We start from the raw sequence: 23533 nt of genomic DNA on the forward strand, positions 1-23533 counted from the left end.
CTTTTCCAAAATGCAGAATATTTTGCCCCCCAAACATGGAAGCACTAAAGCTCAGATGAGGCACTGATTCATGGGGAGTCACTTAGAAACAGCTGGTCAGCCATCTGCGGCCCCAGAGTCTTCTTATTTTTACTTTATTCAGCTAATTCTTTATGTAGAGGGGAAGAAGATGCATCAATTCTGGGAGAAGAGCATGGCTCATGTAAGAAAATGATGACTAACTCCTGCCTGAGACTGGTATCTGGTGGCCTGATGTGCTGATTTGGAGTAGCGGCAAGTTTCCTATGTGCATTAGGCTTTCAACTCTACTACATGTGCATTATTTTCTGTGCATCCTGTTCTTTGGGAAAAGGAAAGAAATAATGATTTGCCATTGATTGTTTTGTGGGAATTGTTCCAGATTAGAGCACCCTTGAGAGCCATAACTTGCCTTTTCAAGGCAGGCACAAGAGCCTGCAGAATTACGGATGAGCCTGAAAGTCAGTTGTGCGTGTTTGTCCTCTTCTCTCTCAAATGCCCCTGAATTAGGGGGCATTTAACTGCCCTAGAGTCTGTGGTCAAAAACATACTAGGGATAAATATAAAAGATAAGCCATGATTCAATGCCATAATTATACAAGTTAAAAAATGCTTAATAAGTATTGAGGTAGTCCTGTTTTGTTTTACATTGTGACATTACTATCATAGAGTTGTAGATAATTCAGTCAGTATAACCTTTTGCCTCTCAGAACAGGTAAGGCAGCCTTGTCAACAGAAGATGGATGGTTGTGCTACCCAAGACAGTACATTCGATGGCAGAGCCAGATGACTGTGTGAGAAGCAAAACACCCTTCCGTTTCTAGGAAGAAGGCTCTTAGGGGCACAGGGGTATGCTGCTTATAGGTGGGTGTTATTATAGTTTAATCAAATTATTCTGTGTCTTTGGAGACCACTTTTGGCACTTTTAATATTTTCCTTGAATCATCTAAATCTTTTACCCATTCTCCCCATAAACATGGGTGTACCTGTATGTACACACACACACACACACAAACTACATGTATGTGAATATCCTCCTTAGTTTATTTTTAAAAAATTTTTTAATGTTTTTTATTTATTTCTGAGAGAGGGAGAGAGACAGCATGAGCAGGGGAGGGTCAGAGAGAGAGGGAGATACAGAAGCAGAAACTGGCTCCAGGCCCTGAGCTGGCTGTCAGCACAGAGCCCGATGTGGGGCTCAAACCCATGAACCATGAGATCATGACCTGAGCTGAAGTTGGACACTTAACCGACTGAGCCACCCAGGTGCCCCTAATTTATTTATTTTTACCTAAGCTTGTTATCAACATTTTTTAGTTCCCTAATGACTTACATAACTACAAGATAACCTTTAATCTTTTCAGATTAAAAAGTAGAGGACACAAACTGCTGCTGCATTTAGTGTGTGTAACGTTATTAAACCTAGAACATGACTTACTGATCACCTCTAATTTTTCTGGTCTACAACCATGAAAAGTCTCTGGGACAGTCGACTAGAACAAAAGGCAAATGCGCTTTTAATTGAAAACGCACACAATTTTTAAAAAAGAATCGGAAAACCATCTGTACTGTAAACTTTTGTGTCTCTTATTCATTCCTGTTTACTCTGCTATTCAATCCAAATAAAGATTGTTTCCACCTCAGCAACATAAAAATCACATGGACTATCCTTCAGGCTGTCAGTCAGAGGAAAGATATACATATGCCCAAAGTATACACTTGTGCTTGTTCACAGTGTTATTTGGAGAAAATATGTTGCATGTTCTCCTGGCTCTCCTAGTTTTACATTTTGAATTAATGCAATTTATTCTAATTTATGATAACTGTTTAAAAGGCTTGTTCTCCATTTTTCCCATTTATAAAGAGATTATTTACATAGAGAGGGGAAAGCGGGTTGCTTTGCATAGTCAGGTGTAAAAATTGAGTGGACTGTGTCTTGGAGTCAGCATTGTATTCTAGCGCTGACAGTAAGGATGTTTTTCTGCCTGTTCTGAAACAGGAATGAAATTATGGAGAGCCTTTCTTCTTCTTAAAGAAAGCCTTATACAGTTGAGTTAATTACCTCCTCCTCCTCTCTTGTTCTTTCTTCCTGTATTTATATAGTAGCTATCACCATAGTACCTACACACGTTGATAAAAGTGCTATTTTAGGGGGAAAAATAGGCGGGGAGAAAAAAAAAAACCACATTGTTCATTGTCCTAGTTAAAGGATCCTCGAAGGCCAAAAATCATGGGAAATCTCCATGATTCCAGAGGGCTTTTAAATATCTCTGAATAGAAGAGATTTGCCTCCTTACACCTAGAACAGTGCCTCAACCATAGTAGGTAATTAATGAATATTTGTTGACTGGCATCACTGGAGAAGGAGCTCAGACAGAAAGATTATAGGGAGCCCATGTTGATTTCAGAGCCAGTACAGGATCTGGATCTCCCTTGGGACTTTCATTAAATGCTATTGGCCTGTGGTTTATATCCTACTAACTATATATGCACAAAGTGGTATATGGATATATATATGTATATATATGTATATATGTATTTATATATATGTTTATATATATACATAAAACGTCAGCTATTAATATCCTTAAAAGGAGTCACAAGTCAGTAAACTAAGACTTACTGTTATGTGACCAGACAGTTGTTCTAATCTTCTCATTTGTATTAACTCACCCAGTCCTCCTAACATCTCTAGGACGTGCGTCCTATTATCATCACCATTTTATAAATTAAAAAAGCTGAGCAATGGAGAGCTTAAGTAGTCAATGGTCGTATAGCTAGTAATGACCACTGAAAAGAATTTGAACCCAGACAGTCCCACTCCAGTATCTAGTGCTCTTAACTACCACACTGTGCCTCCTCTCTCTCAAACTACTTATCACTTCCATTCTGGATCAGAAATTAGGGTGGGAAATAAACCTTTAGGTTAGTAGGATTTGGGGGCCTGGATCTTGCCCTTACAGTAAGGATATAGTGAACCTCAAATCTAACTGTAGGGCTGGAAAATGACCACAATACTCTAAAGAAAGTACTATCCTAAATGATCCTTTGTTAATATGGTTTTAAAATGTTTGGGCAGTGCCTGCTTAACCTTGGAACCCATGGATTTATGCCAATATCAGGCATTAATTAGACATTAATTGGGCAACTACTTTTAAAATTACTGAGGATACAGTGAGAAATCATCTTGCTTCTATGGACATATCAGTTAATCGGGTGGTAGAAAATTAAACACATAAATGAGTAGTTAAATATTGCTTAAATAAAACTGGTAGAAAGATTTTGATGGGTGGAGGTTAGTGCACACTAGGAATCGGGCTAAGACATCTACATAGAGGTATGTGTCTTGAACTTAAGTCTTAAAAAGAGTTATATATATATATATATATATATATATATAATCAAATAACTAAATGAAGACACTGTAAGAAGAGGAAGCAATTTATTCGAAGACTTGAAGATATGAAAGATGATGCTTTAAATATGGTATAGCTGGAGTGAGGTACCAAAGTGATGAGAAATGGGCTAAAAGTAGAAGCAGAGATTAGACCACAAAGGACCATTTGTGGCTTCTATTCTGTAGGTAAAGGATTGCCATGAGGGATGATAAGCAGGGCACCAGTCTCATCTAACCTCTTTTTTGAAAATGAGCTCAGGAGATGATGGCCTGGAGGAGGGTAAAACTAGAGAAAAGAAGCAGGGAAGGAACCTTCCAGAATAGTGCTAAACACTAAACATAGTATAATCTTTAATACTCAGGACAATCTTATGTACAAGATATTGTCTCCATTTGATAAGGTTTTTAAATATCTAGAATTGAGTAACTTGCACAAGATCTTGTAGCAAGTAAGTGACAGCTGTTTTAATTTCATATCAGTTGGACTCCAAACCGTACCCACTTCCCACTATATCATGCTGTCTCCTATTTCAGTGTCTTAAAAAAAAAAAAAAAAAGTCTACACTCTTCGTCTCCACTTTGAATCACTCAGAACTTCCTGCACTGCCCAGATTCTCTTTCTAACTAACTCTGCTCATAATTTCTCAGCCTCTTCTGTTACCTCCCCCAGCCTTCGTCTCAGTGCTACCTGGTTCTCATTTCTGTCTGCAGCACTCTGCTCTTCTCCCCCTTCCTCTCTTCCTTTCTACCCATCTCTCCCCCTGACTAGATCCTTCCTTCTGAAGCAATCCACACATTCCACACATTTCACTCAGGAACCTGGGAAGCATCCTGCCCCCTTTACTCCTCTAACTCAAGAGTGAAGATGTCCCCACGTCCTATTGTTTCCAGTTTTAAGCCTCTCTCATGTTTCTTTGTTGCAGGTTTGGTCAAACTGATGATCACTCTTACCTATACTATTGCAACAGCACTTGAACTAGTCTGTAACTATATCTGGATAGCAAAGTGATATATCTGAGTAGAAGTCTGATCAGACTGCTCCCCTGTTTAAAACTCTTCATTGGCTACCTATTAAAAACAGAACAAAATATAGTCTTTAAGAAAGGTATATAAAGTACCCCAAGTTCAGGTCACCAATTCTATCTTAAACCTTATTTCCCATTGCTTAGCACATTTCCTGGCAATAATAAACCCTTAATAAACATCTGTTGGATGAATGAATGAACCTAACTTGCTTATATTGTTATATTTAAAAGAATTAGAGGCACCTGCAATCTAGAGTAATGACTTCGTTTTTTTCAGTTCCTATTCGTGGGTAGCTAGTAATGCATAAAAAATATATAAACAAAGCATTGGCGCTGACCGGTTAGAGTGGACACAGGCTGAGTGTCATCTACATGTGCACTATCAACTCTGGCTAGACACTGTATTAGTGGGTAGGGTTTTATTAGCTGTGAATCCCCTCAGCTGAGTTGCTCTCGTTTATAACAGGCAGAACAGCTCCTGCACAGAGTTCTCTGATTTTGGATATCATCCTAGAAGCATCCTCTTGGTCCAGCTGGCTTTCTCTCTGAAGCAGCTGAAGGACCAAGGGGATGGAAGTAAGATTCATAGATGGGATCTGGGTTTTAAAAAGAGAACAGCCTCTGTTTCTGGTGGATGTGAGGCAGAGAGGAGCCCCACCCTCTGCATTTGCCCTGCTCATCCCATAACAATTCTGCAGAAAGACCTTTGAAGGTCCACATGGAACTCCCCTCCTTTTGAACCTCTTTCCTTCCATAGATTTTTCAGTCTCTAGCCCACGTTCCTCACAGTCAGCTTGTTTCTCTTTCTCACCTCTTTCTGATACTTAGGAGTGTGTTCACCCATTTTAATGCTTTTTCCCATATGCCGCCATCCTCTTCCTCTCCCACAGACCATCCCCATTTCCTTAACTGAATAAAATTATAATCTTAGAGATTTAGCAGATGCATTAAATAAAATTTTTACCACTTAAATATTGCATTTTGTGATTCTCTTTCTCACAAAAACAAAGTTAAGCCCAAGTAAAAAAAAAAGTTGCCTTGGATAAAAAACCTTGAATACATCAGTTTTTTGTTCTAATAAAGCAGTGATTTATTGTGCCTAAAAACAAAACAACACAACAACAACAACAAAAAACTGTGGTCTGAGTGCTTAAACAAATAAAAAAGGCAAATGAGAGACTGGTGCTAAAAAGGAAGAAGGGGAGGGGGAGGAGAGTATGGAAGAGAAGAGTTCACAAACCAAAAGTTAAAAAGGAAGAAAAAAAGAAATTGTGTCAATAAATAGCCTGCAATGACAATACCCTCTCGTTGGTTCATGGTCTTGGCCTTCTTAGCATAGGTGACATTCCTATCCAGCCAAAGGAAGACTGGCCAGAAGGGAAGAAATTACATCTGGTTTTATTCATTAAACAATTTTTGGAGCATGCATTATGTACTAGGCACTGTTATAGGCAACTGGAAGTCTTCTAAGACTAATTTATGTTGTTGATCTTTTGTGTTTCTTTTTATATTAAGAGCATGTTCTTTTCAGGCGAACATTTATTTTGTGAGCCTCCCTTTTTTTAAGTTGCTTTGTGTGCCAGCCAAAACCAAAGGCAAAAAGTAGGTAAAAAGCAAAAGAAGAAAATCATGCACATAAAAATCTTATAAAGATCTGTATTTGGTATACTGTGGAGAAAAGGTTCAGCCCTTTTCTTATTGTGTTTGCATCTGTTTCCCTATCCCCAAAGGGAATTAGCCAAATAAACCCCTACTGTACCTGGTGGAAGTAATGCACAGTGGCATCTTCACTTGTGTGGCTGGATATTAATGCTAATGTACAGGCATTAAATATAGCACAAAGCAATTATATCAGAAGGAGAAAAAAAACTGCACAGCCAGGGGTGGGGTGGGGGAGGCAAGGAGACTATACACCTAAACACTAGGATAAATTGCAAAAGTGGTAAACTGGTATGGGGGGAATGTGGTGGATATTTGGGACTGAGTTCATGCTAACCTAATATCCTCAATGGCGAAACCCAACAATGCTGCCTAGGCGTGTATGAATGAGAAGGTCTAGAAAAGAGAAATCTGTGATGATACTGATTAATAAGGAGGCTCAACAGGAGAGACAGCGTTCTGCAAGCTTTCTGGTTCTTATCCCACTTTAAACAGGAGATGGGTACTAAGTCTATACATCACTGGCTACAACCAGTCATAATATGTGCTGGTCATATAAATCTACCTATGTCCCATTGCCTAATTGTTAGATACTGCGTTGAAAAACTCTGGAAGTGCTTTATGGGCAATGGCTTAAAATAAAGAGCTTTGTTCTGAGAAGGGGATCCATGGTTAGGAGATTTTTGCCTACAGCCGTGGAAATTTTGGCTTCAACATATATACCCCATCCTTTCCTTAGGACACTATGGGATGTATGAGTAAAAACACTTGCTGGGGAGTTAGGAAAACTATTTAAAAAGTGATTTTTTCACTACACATTTATGTTATCTTGAAAAGTTAACTTCTCAGCATGTTGTTTATTTTCATTTTTAAAGTAAGGCCGTTAAACCAGGTGACCTCAATTGTTCTTTCTGGTTCTGACATTCCAGAGTCTCAGTAGATTAACTTAAAATGCCCCATTTATGACCAAATGTAGAAGTTATGGTGAAAGCCCCAGCCACAGGGGATGACAATGTGGCCATCTGTGCTTGGAGCCTGCTGTGGAGGAGCCTAACCTTCCCCAAGACACTGATCACCTCCTTTTGGGGCAGATGTTTTCGTTAAATCAGAAGAGATATGTTTATACCTGAGTGCAACTGAGTGAATCCTACCTTTTTAGTTAACTGATAGATCCCCTGGGCTTAGTACAGTCACTGGCACTTACTAAGTGCTCAGAAAATCTTTGATGAATGAGTTAAATAATTATCTCCTGGGAAACTAATACCTAAGTGGGACTTAAAAGGCTGTAAAGGATAAGGAGCACTTTTTTCAGGGCATGCAATACTGAGTATGAGGATAAGAGCAAGAATTCACATTTCTCTATCACTTATCTTGCTGACCATAGGCATATTTTTAATCTTTCCAGGTCCAATGCTCTTCCAGAGAAAGGGGGGTTAAAATGATATCTTCCTCAATGGACATTGTGAAAGTTGAATAAGTACTGAATTATGATCCCAGTGACTAGCAAATAGTGAATTATTAATAAATATTAATGCTACTTTAGTTTGAGTTCTGAGTAAACAAGTTAAAGGGGGAAAAACTTCTAAAGCCATTGTGATGCAGGTGTATTCTTTTAAAGAGCTAGTTAACTAGTTATTCAACAACAAAGAAATTGAGGTTTCTTTAATATGTTCTCTACTGAGCTGGTGTGTTGTATGGTAGGGAAGTTGGGAGGGTTCATTTAAAAGAGAGGATAAGAGTAAAGAGGAAATAAGCAGGTTGTCAGCTAGTATCTAATGAAAAGTGAGTTCAGAGAGAATGCACAGGATCTAGATTGGGTGTGGTGATACCACATGAACTTTGGTTTGAGGCATTAAAACAGAGACCTCTGGGGTGGATGGACAGTGAGCTTAAACTATACAGAGGCACATTTACTAAGATAAAAGGCACTGGCCAAGTTGGTTCAAGTGTCTGGCTAGGGTGAAGGCAATATCCAGAGGATACTGTCCAAGCTTATGTTGAGCCCCAGCAAATAGGAGGGTTGGTCATAGTGTATACAACAAATGCTAGAGAGTTTTCTGACATAGCTTCTTTTGGGTTTGAAGATTGCCTTACCTCTGGATAGAACCAGAGCAGACAGTCATTTGAAGAGAAAGGAAGCAAGGGATTAGCAAGTGCAAGGGTGTTAGCCCATGAACAGGTGAGGCTGGAATGTGGGGGTTGGGCCCAAGGCTTAGAAGACAGGTAGGTAAGAGGCTGGGGAAAAGACAGAAGACACGCTGTGCTTACTGGCAGACTCTGAGGTTTTCCATTTGATCTAAAAGAGCAGGCGGGGGAATGGAGGGTTAAGGAGAGAGCACTTTAATTTAGAGATGGTAAGGCCACCCAAGTTTTACTCTGATCGTGGTTTAAGTATCTGGTAGGCATCAGAAATTAATTCCAAGTTACACCATGTGAGATTGACAGTACCCATATGCATTCTGCTTTGACACCATTGGCTCAGAAAGTTAAGTTGGCTATAGAGACAGATGATAAAGAAACTTGGCAGGAGCTGACAGCAGAGCTACAGAGAAGAAATAAAAGCAAAGAAAAGAATAAGGAGAAGAAAATGAATCTAAATAATACTGACCACAGGGGGAAAAAACCTCTAAACATTAAAAAATGAGTAAAAGTCTTATTTATCAGACCCAAGATTCATCTGAGGCAAAATAGGCCGATCCAATGACTAAAGAATTTTCATCTGTTTCCAAAGTGACCAGAAATGGAGGATATATTCCTCCACTTCTCCTAGTTTTCTAAGAGGCTAGAAAGAGTGATCATATTAAAACAGGATGGAGCAATTCTATGTTCTCCAAAGAGTGCATAGGTCAGAGCTCAAAGAAAAACCTTAAGATAGGAAGTGACATCAAGAATTACCTGAAGCAAACTGCTGGAGGCCAGAAAGCAGCAACACACATTATGGTAAATGAATAGAGAGCTCTGCTAATGTAAATGGCCCATAGGCATATTCCATCCTCTTACTGGACAGAGATGTGCTGAGCACTTGCCAAAGGAGAGATTTTGAACATGCAGCTGGGGTGGGTCCCCACCAGGAAATATAAAGTAGGGAAAAGCTTTGAAGTCTGGGGTGTCCACTTTATAATATAAACCTCACAAAATGTTGAGGGAAGATAAATGGGAATGGGAACATGCGAATCCACATAGTCTTTTCCCTAGGGGTATTCCGCTTTAACACCAACTGTCAATCTGTTTGGACTCCTATAACAAAAATACCATAGGTTGGGTGACTTAAACAACAAAATTTATTACTCACAGTTCTGGAGGCTCAGAAGTCCAAGCCATGGACACATTTGGTATTAGATGAGGGCCTTCTTCTTACTTCACAGATGGCCATCTTCTCACTGTGTCTGCACATGGAAGAAGCAGTGAGAAGGTTCTATGGGGTCTCTTTTTATCAGGGCACTAATCCCATTCATGGGGGCTCTACCCAATGACTTCATCACCTCCCAAAGGCTCTACTTCCTAATGCTATCCCCACTCGGGTTATGATTTCAACATATGAATATGTGAAGATGGGCACATTCAGGACACACATAACACCAGCTTTAACCATGTCAGTAAGTTTTAATTCTTTGATCAGACCTTTTCTCTTTCCCACTATGGAACTCTAAAGACATTTAGATTATCAATTAGAACTTTTTATAGGCCCAGATAGTCTATATATTATGTGAGTTGCCTTCCTGCATAGCTTCAGGTAACCTTAGATGCGACCCAGTGGGTATGATTTGTGAGGTGCCAATGACTTACACAAGTTACTCCATGCCATTTTCAAAATTTTCCCTGTGGTGCAACACACTAGGAATCATCAGTTGTGAGTCCAGTTTTGCCAAAATTTTTCCTGGCAGGCTTTGGGGACTAAGATCCAGGAATACAGGAGAAACAGGGCATGACTAAGATCTTGCATTTGAATGATTGGTAGAAAATCTTAGAAATGATCTAGATCAATAGTGATAATGGTGGGTCACCCTTATGAGTTCAAATACAAGTCTAAAATTTAAGACAAAATTATCCAAAACTGTGTTTAAATGTGTCAAATCTGATTATGGTAAAGAACAAACCAACAGTAGTTTGAAGACTTGCCTACTCATCATGTTGGAGGAAATGCCCAACACTCAGTGTATCAAGTTAGTCTCCTCTCTTGCACAAAAGTTACAGTGATAACTTAGACATTCTTTGATTAAATGAAACAAATGCAGGTAAATTGTTTTCAGTATATAAAGCAGTCTAGAAACTGATTTGAGAACCATTTTTGTTTTCAATTATAGTCACTTATACAGATTTATAAAGTTCACTCATCTACTCACTAAAAAATTTAAATAGTTAACTACTATAGGAATAATATAATTAAATAAAAATATTGAAAGTGTACTTGAATGTATTATTTTATAAATGTCTATTTTAATGAAAGTCTTCTTTCAGCACCATGGAAAATTTGCAGAGCACAGTCAGTGGGGTATGATTTGACCAAGCAAAGGACTGGTTGATTTGAAGGGACAGTGGAGCATAGAACATTTGTTTGGCTTAAATTGGGCAGCTTGATTTAAGAAGCACCAGAACAATATACAAAACTACATATGCCATCCAACCCTGTCAAGAAATATCATTCCAATGCTGCAGAGCTGTGCCAGTTCAACTGAGAGTGCCATCTTCAGCCAGGCTCATATGGCAGTGAAGACTCAGTGAAGAGTCAAATCATTTCCAGTTCCTTTCATTCTTGGGGGATGGATCTAAGGGGCCAATGTGCCTTTTCCATATTGCTGGGAAAATAGATCAGTAAATGCAACTCCCTGTGATTGCTTCTAACTTTATAATATTCAGCAGCCATAAGGAGCAAGTATCTTCTAATATATGCTGATTTTTATTGAGGACTGCAGATTTTTCACATTCCAATTCTTTTTAAAACAAAGACAATGAATAATGAATAGCATCTTCAGAACAGGCAAAGCTAATTCTATTTTGAGCCACCAGTAGGTATTATTTGGTGATGTTTGAGTCAGGCAACCATCGTTGAAAAGTTACAGCCAGTTTTTGCACGTTACTTTTCTATTTAACCAATAAGGATCCTGGAGAGTTTATTATGAGAGTATGATGGATTCTTATAGTCCACCTTGAAAGGTCTGACTGCATGGCCTTTGGAAGATTAGTAGAAAGGGCATTTATTGTCATTCAGTTTGTTCACTAGTGATCAGAATAAAATAAAGTCGATAATAAAGAGAAATGCATAAGTTTTGATTTTTGTAGGCACAGACCTCACTTCAGCCGGAAAGCTGGGGCATGCTCAATTCTTTTCTTTTTAATCCCTTGAATTTAAATAATCACCAAGCCTCCTCTGACCTGCTTCCTAAATTGCTCTTTTTCCTCTCCCTCCCACTCCCTCACCACTGCCACTGCCCTACTTTGAGCTCTTAACATTTTTTCTGGAGTGTTAGATTTGCCTTGTTGGTGATCCTGACTTTCTGTTCACAGCAATCCAAATCAACTCAACTCGCATACTACTGGCAGTGCTGATTTTCTAACATTTCTGTCAAGTATTAACCATCCCCCCCAAATAATAAAGACAATTACAGTAACAAACTCCAGTGACTTCCTATCACTTGAAGGACCAAGTCTGATGCTTCACAGGACTGATAAATTCACATTCTGAGCCCTGCCTATCTTGCTAGCCTCATCTTCTGCCATACTGCCTCATGTTTCCAATGCACTAGCCAGACAAAACCATCTGCAGTTCTTTAAACCTGCTGTGGTTGCTCATGCCTCTATAGAAGACATCCTCTCTTAGCCACACTGCAAATCCATCTCTGAATCACCATGAGAGCTGCCTGCCAACCAAGACACCCTCTTTGGAATATTACATAAGAGATAAACTTCATTCATATTTGAGCCATTATAGTCTTGAATCTTTTTGCTACTGTAGCCTGTCTTACCCTAAACTGTACCTGTGTATGAATTAGAGGATGCATAGCTTGCCTACTGGAGGGAGTGAAAGAATGAGGCAACCCCTTCTGATAGGCTCTCCTCTTTACAGTAACACAGTGTCACATGGCTTGACAGGCAGAGTTCAACTAGATTTTAGCTTGCATAGACCCACGCTTTAAACTTCTGCAGAAATTACACAGTAATATTCAGTGATCCTGGAGTGCCTGGTATGTAGTAAAATGTAAAGTACAGTAAAGAGGAGGGACTTTACTAGGAAGTACAAATATGAAGGACACATAGATTAAGACATTGAAGTATTAATTAGAAACTATGAGTTAGAGAGTGCAGTGTAATGCGCTATTACAAATGTACAAGTCAAGAACCTCCAAGGAGGAAGGCAGAAAGGCTGGAACCTTATAAAAATGTTAAATGCTGTGACGGGTAGGTTAGAGATTATTTTGGGCAAGGAGGATCCACAGTAGGATTTTAACATGAATGTTCTATGAACCACACAAAACTGGTTTGGAATGGAGTAGCCTGAAGGTACAAGAAGTTAGGAAAACTACTGGACTTGTTTGGGCAAGGAGTAAAGAGAGCCTAAATTAGGTTAGTAACAGTGGAAAGAGAAGGGAATGAATTTTGGAAGAAGATTTGACTACTTCTCAATGTGAGGGAGGAGAGAAAGGGACAAAGAACGTAGGATAATATTTAGAGGCCAGGGGGATAGAAGTCACATGCTTCACAAACATCGGGTTGCCATGAAAAGGCACAACTTTTTATAGAAGAAGAGTTTGGTTTTCAACTCCTTGAGTTTGATTGGATCTATATACAGAGACAAGTTTTATATCTTGTGTCCATCTATAGGTTGTAAATAGCAAACACTTAAAAAGCTCTTACTGTATGCCAGGCACTACTCTAAGCACTTTAAACATATTAACTCAATAAATATTCAAGCAACCATGAGGTAATTACTAATATTATCCTCATTTTAAAGATAGTTGATATGCTCAGAGTAACTCAGTTAGGAAGTGGCAGAGCAGGGATTTTAAGTTAGGAAGTCTGACTCAAAAATCCATGTTTTGAACCGGCATGTTAACACTGCTTCTTATAAGGTCACTTAGGGAAAGAAGACTTCAGAAAGCAACGAAGAATGTGTAATGTAGACTGTAGATGTTTAGGAATATTTCTAATAATTATTACTAATCCAAGTTCTCTTAGTGCCTTTGTTTCTCCTTAGCTGAGCATTAAGCATCTTTGGAAGCTTCTGATCAATACAGTACAATGTAATACATAGTAACCTTTTCCAGATAGAAATATGCTTCAGAAAATATTATGCAAAAATATATTGAATGATGAAAAATATAGGATCCGGTGTTAGGTTCTGTCATAGGCAAAGGTGATTCTCAAAAATAATAACATGTTAGTGCCCCATGAAGAAAGCCAGAGCAGTTTGTCAGCTGGGGCTCTCACTCAGCCTTGTTCTTTATGGTTGTTGGCCTTTAGCCAGAGCAAATTCTTCCAAATGACAGCTGTCAACTGTCACAGGTTACAGAGTAAAGTGACAAACTATTCAGAATGATGGATAAAAATACTATAAAGTCAGAGATCCTAAGAAGGATTCCTTATAACTAGATTCTGAGTACTAGGAGTAGATGTGTATCACTCATACCTATTTCCTGGAATAATTTTGGCTCTATTGTAGCATGAATGGCTAGAAATAGTTCATTAATGTTACTTTTCAGTTAATCTGGACCCTTGAACTAGAGTTTCTCCCCTTGTATATCCAATTGACAGACATGGTTTGTAGGATAATAGTACAAATCTGCCATGCTTTCTTCATATCCTAACACAGTTCTAGTGAGAAATGGTTAATAAATTAATAATAGTCAACTGACATCTACATGAGCTCTGCAATTTGGAAAAATCCAGTAAGGAGGATGAGTTGGGTGGCCATAAACCCCAGGTTGCTCTGGACAGCCCTGATTTACCCTTGATGTTCCAATATAATTATTAATAACCTCCTCCTTTGCACTCTCAAAAGTGTTTCTGGTTTGGTTTATAAAATATATGATTATTCCGATGAACAAAGCACTAAGAGTCTTGGCCATAGAATTATAGACCTGATTCTATATTCATTTAGGTAATCAAGTGTGGTCAGTTATTTGAGTCAGGCATTCTCAGAACTTCCTTTAAACGAAAGCAAAGTGTAACAAAGAACCAAGGGCTTTATTGAAGTACCCCAGAACTCTTCTCTATTGTTACCTTTATTTTATTTATAATTTGGTTGTTGAATGAAGAAGAGCTGGATTATTCAACTAATTAGAACAATTCAAAATCTAAACCTGAAAAGGGTATGTAACAGTAAGTTATGATATGATCTAGTGAAGTGAAGCACAGGCTGTGAATGTCCTATTACAACATCTATTCTCCCCCTCCTCCTTACTTCTCAAACTCAATTTATTTGGGGTGGCAAAGTGTCAACCTAAAAGACTATGTTCCCTAGAGTAATTTGTAGCAAAATTTGGCATGGTGATTAAGTTCCAGTCAACGAAGTATTTTCACAATGTGTGGTACTTCCTGGAAGTCTTATTAAGAAAGGAGATGGCGGAACATCTTGCTTTCTGGAGTGCAATGGAATGACTAGAACTGGAGAAATCATCTTCAACTGTTAGTCGACACTGAAGGTGGTGGGGCAAGCAGGAAAAAGGGGTCTGGTTTTCTGATGATCCTGGAACCACTATGTTAGTTCTAGACTGCATATCTCTGGGTATCTTTCATATGGGAGAAAAATAAACTCTTTACTTATTTATGGAACTGTTATTTTTCTTTTTGGTCACTTCCTGGCAAACTCAATTCTTAATAACTCAGGGGAAGAACACATGAAAATTCCATACACAGAGTTCAGAGTGGGTAGCAGTGAACATTGAGGAAAGTGAGAATATGTTATATAGGAAAGTGCATAGAATTTATAAAGATGCAACTTACCATTTTGGAGAAATTAAACTATTGAGAAAATCATGCATCTTATTATGTATAGCAATGGTGATATTCCAAGTGTGAGCAGTAAAATGCCCTGAGTATATCAGAAGTATCTCTAGTCGAATTAAAAAAATAAAGTATCCAAGTACCCACACTTCAGCTTGGAGTCCTGGATTGTCTGCAGTTTTTTTTTTTTTTTTTTTAAGGAAGGCATATTATAAAGCACTACAGTATCAATTGACTATGAAATGCTTTCACAACTTCCCAGAAGAGTTTCAGCTCATTTCAGCACAACATGACCGGGTATGACTACCCATTACAATATGCTAGCACGTGAATTCATTATGTGCAATATCTGAGTCCATCAATGTTGATCTAAGCATTTTTATGGCCAGAGCTCATAGATCCATCTAAATACAAAGTCTGAAGTTTTTGGCTTTCAGGAATACATCACAGATACATTGCTTTACCTCTCTGTGGAATCATAGGGCTTACACTTGGGTATCTAAGGGCTTGCTAGGACTGGGAGCAGATGGTAGTTTTTATATGTTCTTTTTATAAATTCATTTTGAGCAGTTTTTTTTGCATGAATATTTCATTTATGACAGGGTGCTGCTTAGTTATATAAAAAGTAAATACATAACGAGCGAGGTGTAAGTATAGCAGCAATGTAGTGTTGAGGCTAATGGGTGGAGAGGATTTTAAAAATACAAAGAATTCTCATTTTCAAAAAGTACTTTGCAAACTTTAAGAGATAAATGAATTGTTTCTTTCCTACTTCCTTTATTCCTCTCCCATCCCCCATTCTTTTGTGTGTTAGTCCAGGGAAAGAGGAAGCTTTATATTTAAGAAGTCAAGCATTGGATTTTCAATTCTTATTAGCACTATTTTTACAAGTTTGAAAAGGGACAGAAACAGCCTATATAAAGTGAAAATAGCAAGGGCGAGAAACACAAACAGTAGCAGCCCAAGGTTAGGAGACCCTGGATGGCTGGATATACAACCAACAGGAGGAAGAGAGAAGGATGGCTAACAATAGCTGCCATAAGGTGAAATGATGAATCTTGATCTTCATAAGGGACAGGTGGCCAAGATATGCCTGCCATATACTTCCCATTGTGCAACATCATGTATACCGTCATCGTGTTCTGGGCTTCAAAAACTGTTTCCAGGCTTATTTTGCTTAGAAAAAAATGTTTAAGCCAACTTAAGAAAATTGATCAAATCTGACTTCTCTATGGAGTTGTTTTAGCCCAGGTGTATATTATATATTGACACAATTAATTGGAATAGGTATTTCTTATTCTAAGCTCTATTTCAACCCAAGCTATATTAGCTGATACCTAAAACTATAAAATAGACAAACCACAAACTCTCCCAAAACAACTGAAGTTTTGTCAGTCTCTCACATCTTGTATGGTAGAAGAGTAGATACTGGGGTTATCTTGTGCACAATATTTAGCAAGATATAAATAGAATGGATGTCCTGATGTATTTAGTGACATTCATGTCTGCAATGATCTAAAGACAATGTGGGTTGTAAGAAGGTAACTAAGACAGAATTTCACATTTTTCTAAATGTTCCTCGAAGATAAGGACTTTATTTTATATGGCAGACCTACAGTATTTATGAGGGATACCACAGTCCCAAATTCATGAATATCAGTTCAGCATGTAATTGTCTCCATAAAACTTCTATTTTCTGGATTAGAACCATCACTTTCTTGGATAGTTTTGCTTCCACTTTACTTTCATCACCAGAACTAGCAGCTGACTTTATTTGCAGGGAAAGTATTCACAAAGAAAATAGTTTTTCATCATGTCATGAGAATTACTACATAGTAAGTTGACCACAAGTAGAGAATATCTAAACCACTGTGAGAAGATATGTGGGCCAGTCATCTAAGCACACTCTAGCTAAATGATTCCCGCTCGAGTCCTGCCTCTGCCACATGTAATTCAATTTCATGCCTCAGCAAAATTACAAATTGTTACATGTCATGAACTCCTGACTGTTGCTTGAGGGTACTCAAATAGCAATATTAAATCCTTGGTCAGTAACAGGTTTCTTTGTATTCTCAAAAAATTGCCTACTACAATCAATGCCTTATATGTAGTAAATTATCAATGAGCTTTTAGGTTAGTTGGTCATCTGATTGATTACTTTAAGTATGTGTATTTTAGTACAGACTTGAATGGGTAAGGTGTTGGGCAGGCCAATGGAACACCCCACACTCAGCTGCTCTTGGGCCCCCTCTAGTGCATCTCTTAGAGGCAAGTTAGTAATTTTAGTTAAGAATAACATTAGACTAATTTGCACAAGACAGTGCTACAGTTGTTGTTAGGAGAGGAAAAGAATTACACAGAAAACAAATGTGGTCTGCATGGAAGGAGTAGATGAAAATGTTACAAGGCTTTTTAAACTCTGTTAACTTTATGTTAAAATATTTTAAAAATTCCCTAGGAATTAACTTTAGTAATAAATTTGTGACTCAACAAGTCATTTTCTCCCTCATGACAGTTCATTAATTACAAGCCTCAATAATATGCATTATGGTGATTCTTTTGGTTCAGCCATAGATATTGGGTTACCCACAGGGCAGTCCATCATTTATTAAGAGGAATGCACAGATGTGTATGTAGTATTTAATCAAGAAATGACCGTTTGTACCATGAGTGTTTCTTAATCAAGAAATGATCATTTGTACCAAGTGTTGCATATTTGTAAATAGTAATTGAATGCATGATATGAACAACTATATCGCATTGTTTTAGTTTTTAAGAATATATTTTGCCCCAAACTTCAATTTGCCTGACAAAAAATGGTCATTCCCATTTTGGAAAATTACATAATTTTCTTCTTGGTAATCCAAAAATTTGATAGATTCCCTGAATTAGAGAAGACACAGTTGTGCACAAAATAATGGTATTTACAAGTTTCATAAAAACTCATATTTTCATAAAAACCAAATGATTTTAATAAAGATAAATGTATTGTAATTTTTGTTTCACTTCCACTTTTTGATTCTCACTAGGTCTTTTATTTCTTTTAGGCTAAGGGCCTGAGGGCTACTATCTATTTTTATGGCTGATTTACATTTTGTGTCAGCTTTCATCTCTTTTTTTTTTTTTTTTTCTTCTTGGTGTTCTAAAGAGCAAAGGGGCAGATAAAGTAAATTTTTAAGGAATATACTGTGGATTAGTGGAAATAATTACTGCATTTAAATATCAGTTACATTAAACTGTTGTATCTTGACCACTCTGTGAATTAGAAGGTAAAGATAATTCTGAATGCGATTAAAATACTTCACGTGTAAGTGAGAATGGAGGCCAACACCAGGAGAGATGACTACGATGCAGATAGACTGAGCTGATTAAAGGAGAGATGTGAAGTGGAGGAAAAAAAGAAAAGCAAAATCAGGGTAAGTCAGTGAAGGAATCTGAAACTGAGGGTTAAAATCTAGTTTTAGAGTTCAGGGCAAACCAAAGAGTTAACAAAATACTATTCTGTAATTTTTTTAAGAGCACACCATAATAAAATGGGAGTTTTAAGAACGTTTATGAGATAATTTCCTGGGGTTAAGTTTTCCTTCTGTTACTTGGGCAGTGATTTCCAGTGCTACACAAAACTCCTAAACTTTCCTCATAAATTGTCAGTATTTCAACATCAGCATGAATAATGTATGTAAGAGATAGCATAGGAGGAAGAATTCAGATTTGTAAAAGAGGAACAGCAGATGCTGGAAACCCTAATTGTGGTTATTGGGCAATGTTGTCTAGTCCATAGCTCAAGACTTTGACACTTACTGACTTTAACAGGGTTGTGCAATTCATGGACATGGGAATTTAGCTTGGCTGAAAATGAGTGTATTTTACCTGATAGTTTTCTCAAGAAGGTGATGGTTCCCAAATGTCTAAATTAATATTTTGACTGAATTCCACCGCATATGCCTCATCTCTATTGAGCACAATGGAAGACTTGTGTTTTGGGGTTGATTAATGGAGGACACAGGATTAGCACATAGTAGACTAAATTGTAAATGACTGAAAAGAAGCTCATTTGTGTCTATTTATTCATCCTTATTAATAGTTTTGGGCACTTAGAAATGCCTCAAGGAAAGGCAAAACTGCAAGTAAATAAGTTTGTGAATACTACCATTAAACTCTGGGGTATTTGAAATACACAAAAATGGCGAAAATTAATGGATAGCAAGATTTCAAGAAATCAGATTTTCTAAAATACATTTATAATTCCAGCTTAAATTATTGCCTCTTGAATACCAAATATTTACCTGTTAGCATGTAGGTCGTATAATAGCTCAATGAATTGTTTGTTCAAAGGTTGATTTTGAAGACTACTAAAAGAATTTTGTTTAAGTTATTTTTAGTAAAATCCTAATGTATTTCAAGCCACTGAATTTTAAAGATCATTACTGAGCAATAGGGAATTTTTTTTCATTAAAATTTTATTGAGATAGCTGGCTAAGGGCCAGGGGAATAAAAGATGGTAAATCAAATATCTATTAGTGGTCATTCTGGACTTCAGCATTTCTCTTTCATACTTTTTGAATGTTTTCAGAAGAAAAAAATTCCATGTAAGCAGAAGGCCGAAGAGGCTGTTGAGTAAGGAAAATTGTGAAGAGTGTGGAATCAGAATACCCGTGTTCTTGAATCCTAGTTCTTTTCGACCTAGTTATATAATATGGGAAATTTACCCAAATTATCTGAGCCTCATTTTTCACATGTGAAAAATTAAAGAGTTAGAATAAATAATGTATAAGCCATGTTCCATCTCTTATAGTCTATGGCTTTATTACTCTGTGATCCAGCAAAGAAATTTGAAAGCTCCTTTCCAGAAAGTCATCATTGAGCTATACTCATGTATACTCATGTTCTACTCATAAAGTTAGTATTTTCCCGATTCACTGGAAAAAAAAATAGATATTTTTCCCAATTCGGTGCTTTCTTTGATAATTTTTATTAAAATATTGATTGCTGCTACTACTTATCCATATAGGAGTAAAGTACAGATATTATGTGATTTAGCAGAAATCTTTAGTGTTAAGTATTTTTCAGTTCAATACTTCATGAGGCTGAGGTGCCCTACACCTGATGTCAGTGAAGAGGCAATGTTTCAGTCAGTTCTGTCTCTCCTTGAGCCGGGCAAATCTGTGAACCTTTCAAGGACTCATGTCTTTATGATCAATTGGTTCCTACTGATAATAAAAGAGAGTTTCATAAAACAGCACCTACTCAGTAGGGTCACTTAGGAATTAGAACTCAGAGGAGGCCAAGCAAATAGGAAAGTTGCCAAGGATCTTACAAGGTGAAGAGCAGGGGAAGCAGGACCAGTATTCATGGTAACTTTCAAAGCATATAAGCAAATGTGTAACTGATGACAGGAATAACTTGGAAGAAAAAGTAATTTAGGACAATATTTTGTGTTCCCTATAGGTGTAAAAAAGAAAACTACACAAACAAATAGCAAAGTTTCCCATGAAAACTACCCCACCAGATTTTGCAAGATAAGCCTACATGCCGAGAAAGGTTTCTTATTGATGGCAATCTGTTTGATGTACTAAGTTAACTTTCTTCTAATAATCATAACTTTTCACAAAGCTTGCCTGTTACTTAACTATTTCTTAGATAAGAAACTGAAAACTCTTAGAGTTTGCCTATCATATTGAACATGTTTCTATGTTGGTGCTTACTATATAATTTTATAGTGAATTTATGCATTATAGATATATTCTGAATTGCAGAGTTCTAATGTGGAGTGCCCAAGAGTCTGTCCATGACTGTTTTTGCACACACATACACTCCACAACAAAATAAACAAAACTGCTCTTAAGTGAGAATATTATTAGCAATTTTTTATTTTGCCTGATCTTAGCAAACCTAAGAACAATCTCAATAATAATTTGAGGGACTGGTTGATGATAGAGTTCTGTCTAAGTAAAGCAAACTGCTTTCTCTCATATCTCAGGACTCCAAACATACAGTTGACTCTCTGATTTAAAAAGTCTGTTCTGAGGATGCCTGGGTGGCTCAGTTGATTAAGCATTTGACTCTTGAATTGTGGGCTCTATTATCTATCTGTCTATATCTTTTAGTAGTCATTCTGAACTTCAGCATTTGTCTCTCATACTTTTTGGATGTTTTCAGAAGAAAAAAATTTCATGTAAGCAGAGGCCAAAGAGACTGCTGAGTAAGGAAAATTGTGCAGAGTGAGCTCTCCACACTAAACATGGAGCCTGCTTAAGATTTTTCCTCTCTGCCCCTCCCTACCAGCTTGCACATTCTGTCTGTCTAAAATGGGGGGGGAAAAAAAAGTCTGTTCTGTAGGCATATTGACACCTGGGAGATAAGAAGAGGAAAGTTGTCAGAGAAAGCATGGTCAGGGAGATAGAAGGAAAACCAAGGCTATGCTGTGTTATCAATTTCAGTGGAGGAGAAATTATAAGATGAAAGTGGTGATAACTCGTGTTGAATATTGGCAATAAAGTTTGGAAGCTTTTCTGAAGCTTTTCAGTTGATTGCTGATGGTGGAAGTTGGATTGGAATTACCTAGGGATCATGTCATAATTAGAAAGCAGTATAAAGGGGTGAGTTTAATGAGTTTATCATATATATGAAGAAAAAATATTACAGGATTAGAAGAACATTGCTGTTTCAATCTGCAAAATGGCTCTATGGTTTTAATATCTCATGCGATTTATTTCTGGATGTAATTCTCTTTTAAGAAATATTTTCTTCTTCATGTAAGGAGCTCTCCTTCTCCCACTGATCAGTCTTCTCAGAGCCCAAGATTGCAAATATGATGTATAATGTAACTTGCTCACCCACTGCTGCTTCTCTGGATTCAGTGTTTGTGAGATAAGCAGTCTCCCATCTGATGGACCCATACAGTCACAGTGGTCTCGGTCATTCTGTCATAAAACTCAGTGCAGGCAAGTTCACCTCTGACCCAAGCTCAGACTCTTTGTTGTGGGTGGACTATGGGTAGGGTACTGCTATTTCTCATAAATTTCTTGTAATCATAGCCATCTTTCATGTGCATCACTGAAGAAACCACAGGGACATTCTGTTATTTCAGTCCTGGGATTCTACTTGACAAAGACAAAAATTGCCCTAAACTGACTGGCAGGTTCCTTTTGTTTTGTTTTGTCTTTTTTACTCTGGATTTAGTAATTCAAGGCAGATGAGCCAATAATCTAGTTGTCTTCAGCTTTTAACCAGAGAAGATGTCCTGCATTTTCACTAACGGTTGATCTGGATGAGACCTTTTTCCTATTTTTAGACATTGTTGTGCTATAATTATTTATATCCTACTATATATTCCAGTATTACCTTTAATATATATTTTCTTTTTGTAGATTCCCTTTATGGTCCCTAAGGTAATTGAGCGAATTGTTGAATGTTTCTCTCAAAACAAGATTTTCTTAAAAACTAATCACAAGATTTTTTTCTCTTTATTCCTTTGTAAAGAGGCATGCTAATTTTTTTTCAGCTATATAAAAATAACTAGTCAGTGTTTTCAAAAAAGCTCTACGGAAACTTTGTCTCTATGATTTCTTTTCAAGAATATGTTCAAAACATACAGTCATGTTTTTTATTTATTTAATCTTGCTAACATTTCTTCATATTCATGTCATTTTGTTTACAAGGTTTCCAGAGACAATACTTTTTAGACTTAAATGCTAGTTAAGGTTATCAAAGTGTTCACCGACTGCACTTTTCACTGAAATATAGGCAGTATCTGATACTTATACCTGGACGAAAATATTTTGATACTAGTCATTTACTCATATTTTAGGCCTGTAATCATTACATATTCTGCCTTTGTACAGAAAATGTATACATATGCACAGGCATAAATGTTACTCGTTGAATGTTCTCAGGGATGTTTCCTGAGTCTTCTTTGGCTTTGTGAAGTGAGCTATGTGGCCTTGACACCCAATGACTTGCATGCAGGTGGATATGGGAAACTTTGAGCTTTCATTTTCAATGAAGTTATAATTTTTCTTAGTGTTTCATGGACATAGCATTAAATTCACTTTTTTAAAAATTTTTAAAAATGTTTTATTTATTTCTGAGAGAGAGAGAGCGCAAGCGCATGAGCAGGGGAGGGTCAGAGAGAGAGGGAGACACAGAACCTGAAACAGGCTTGAGGCTCTGAGCTGGCTGTCAGCACAGAGCCTGACGTGGGGCTCAACCCACAAACCGTGAGATCATGATCTGAGCCGAAGTCAGACAGTCAACCAACTGAGTCATCCAGGTGCCCCAAATTCACTATAGTTCTTATTCCCTCATTGTTTTTGTCAGGAAACATAATAAACAAGGAAGAATCAATATTGAAACATTTTCTGAAACATCTTAGTTTTTATATTTTTATATTTGTTTTATTTTCTTAGATTTAGGTATTACTAATATTTTAATAGGCTTAAGCTTTGTATCAATCCCAGTCATGGTAGGGAATGTAATTCACCACATGGCTCAA

General features: G+C 37.3%; 1 long non-coding RNA gene across 1 annotated transcript in view; it reads right to left on the bottom strand.

Annotated features, from left to right (window-relative positions):
• Positions 1 to 23533, bottom strand: part of LOC144237325 (uncharacterized) — a 288758-nt gene that overhangs the window by 15697 nt on the left and 249528 nt on the right. Inside the window, exon 4 of the long non-coding RNA XR_013336828.1 lies at positions 9392 to 9485. This is a non-coding gene — a long non-coding RNA (uncharacterized LOC144237325). The remainder of the gene's footprint in view (positions 1 to 9391; positions 9486 to 23533) is intronic.

Source organism: Crocuta crocuta, unplaced genomic scaffold, assembly GCF_008692635.1.
Source record: "Crocuta crocuta isolate KB4526 unplaced genomic scaffold, BGI_CrCroc_1.0 scaffold196, whole genome shotgun sequence".
NCBI lineage: Eukaryota > Metazoa > Chordata > Mammalia > Carnivora > Hyaenidae > Crocuta > Crocuta crocuta.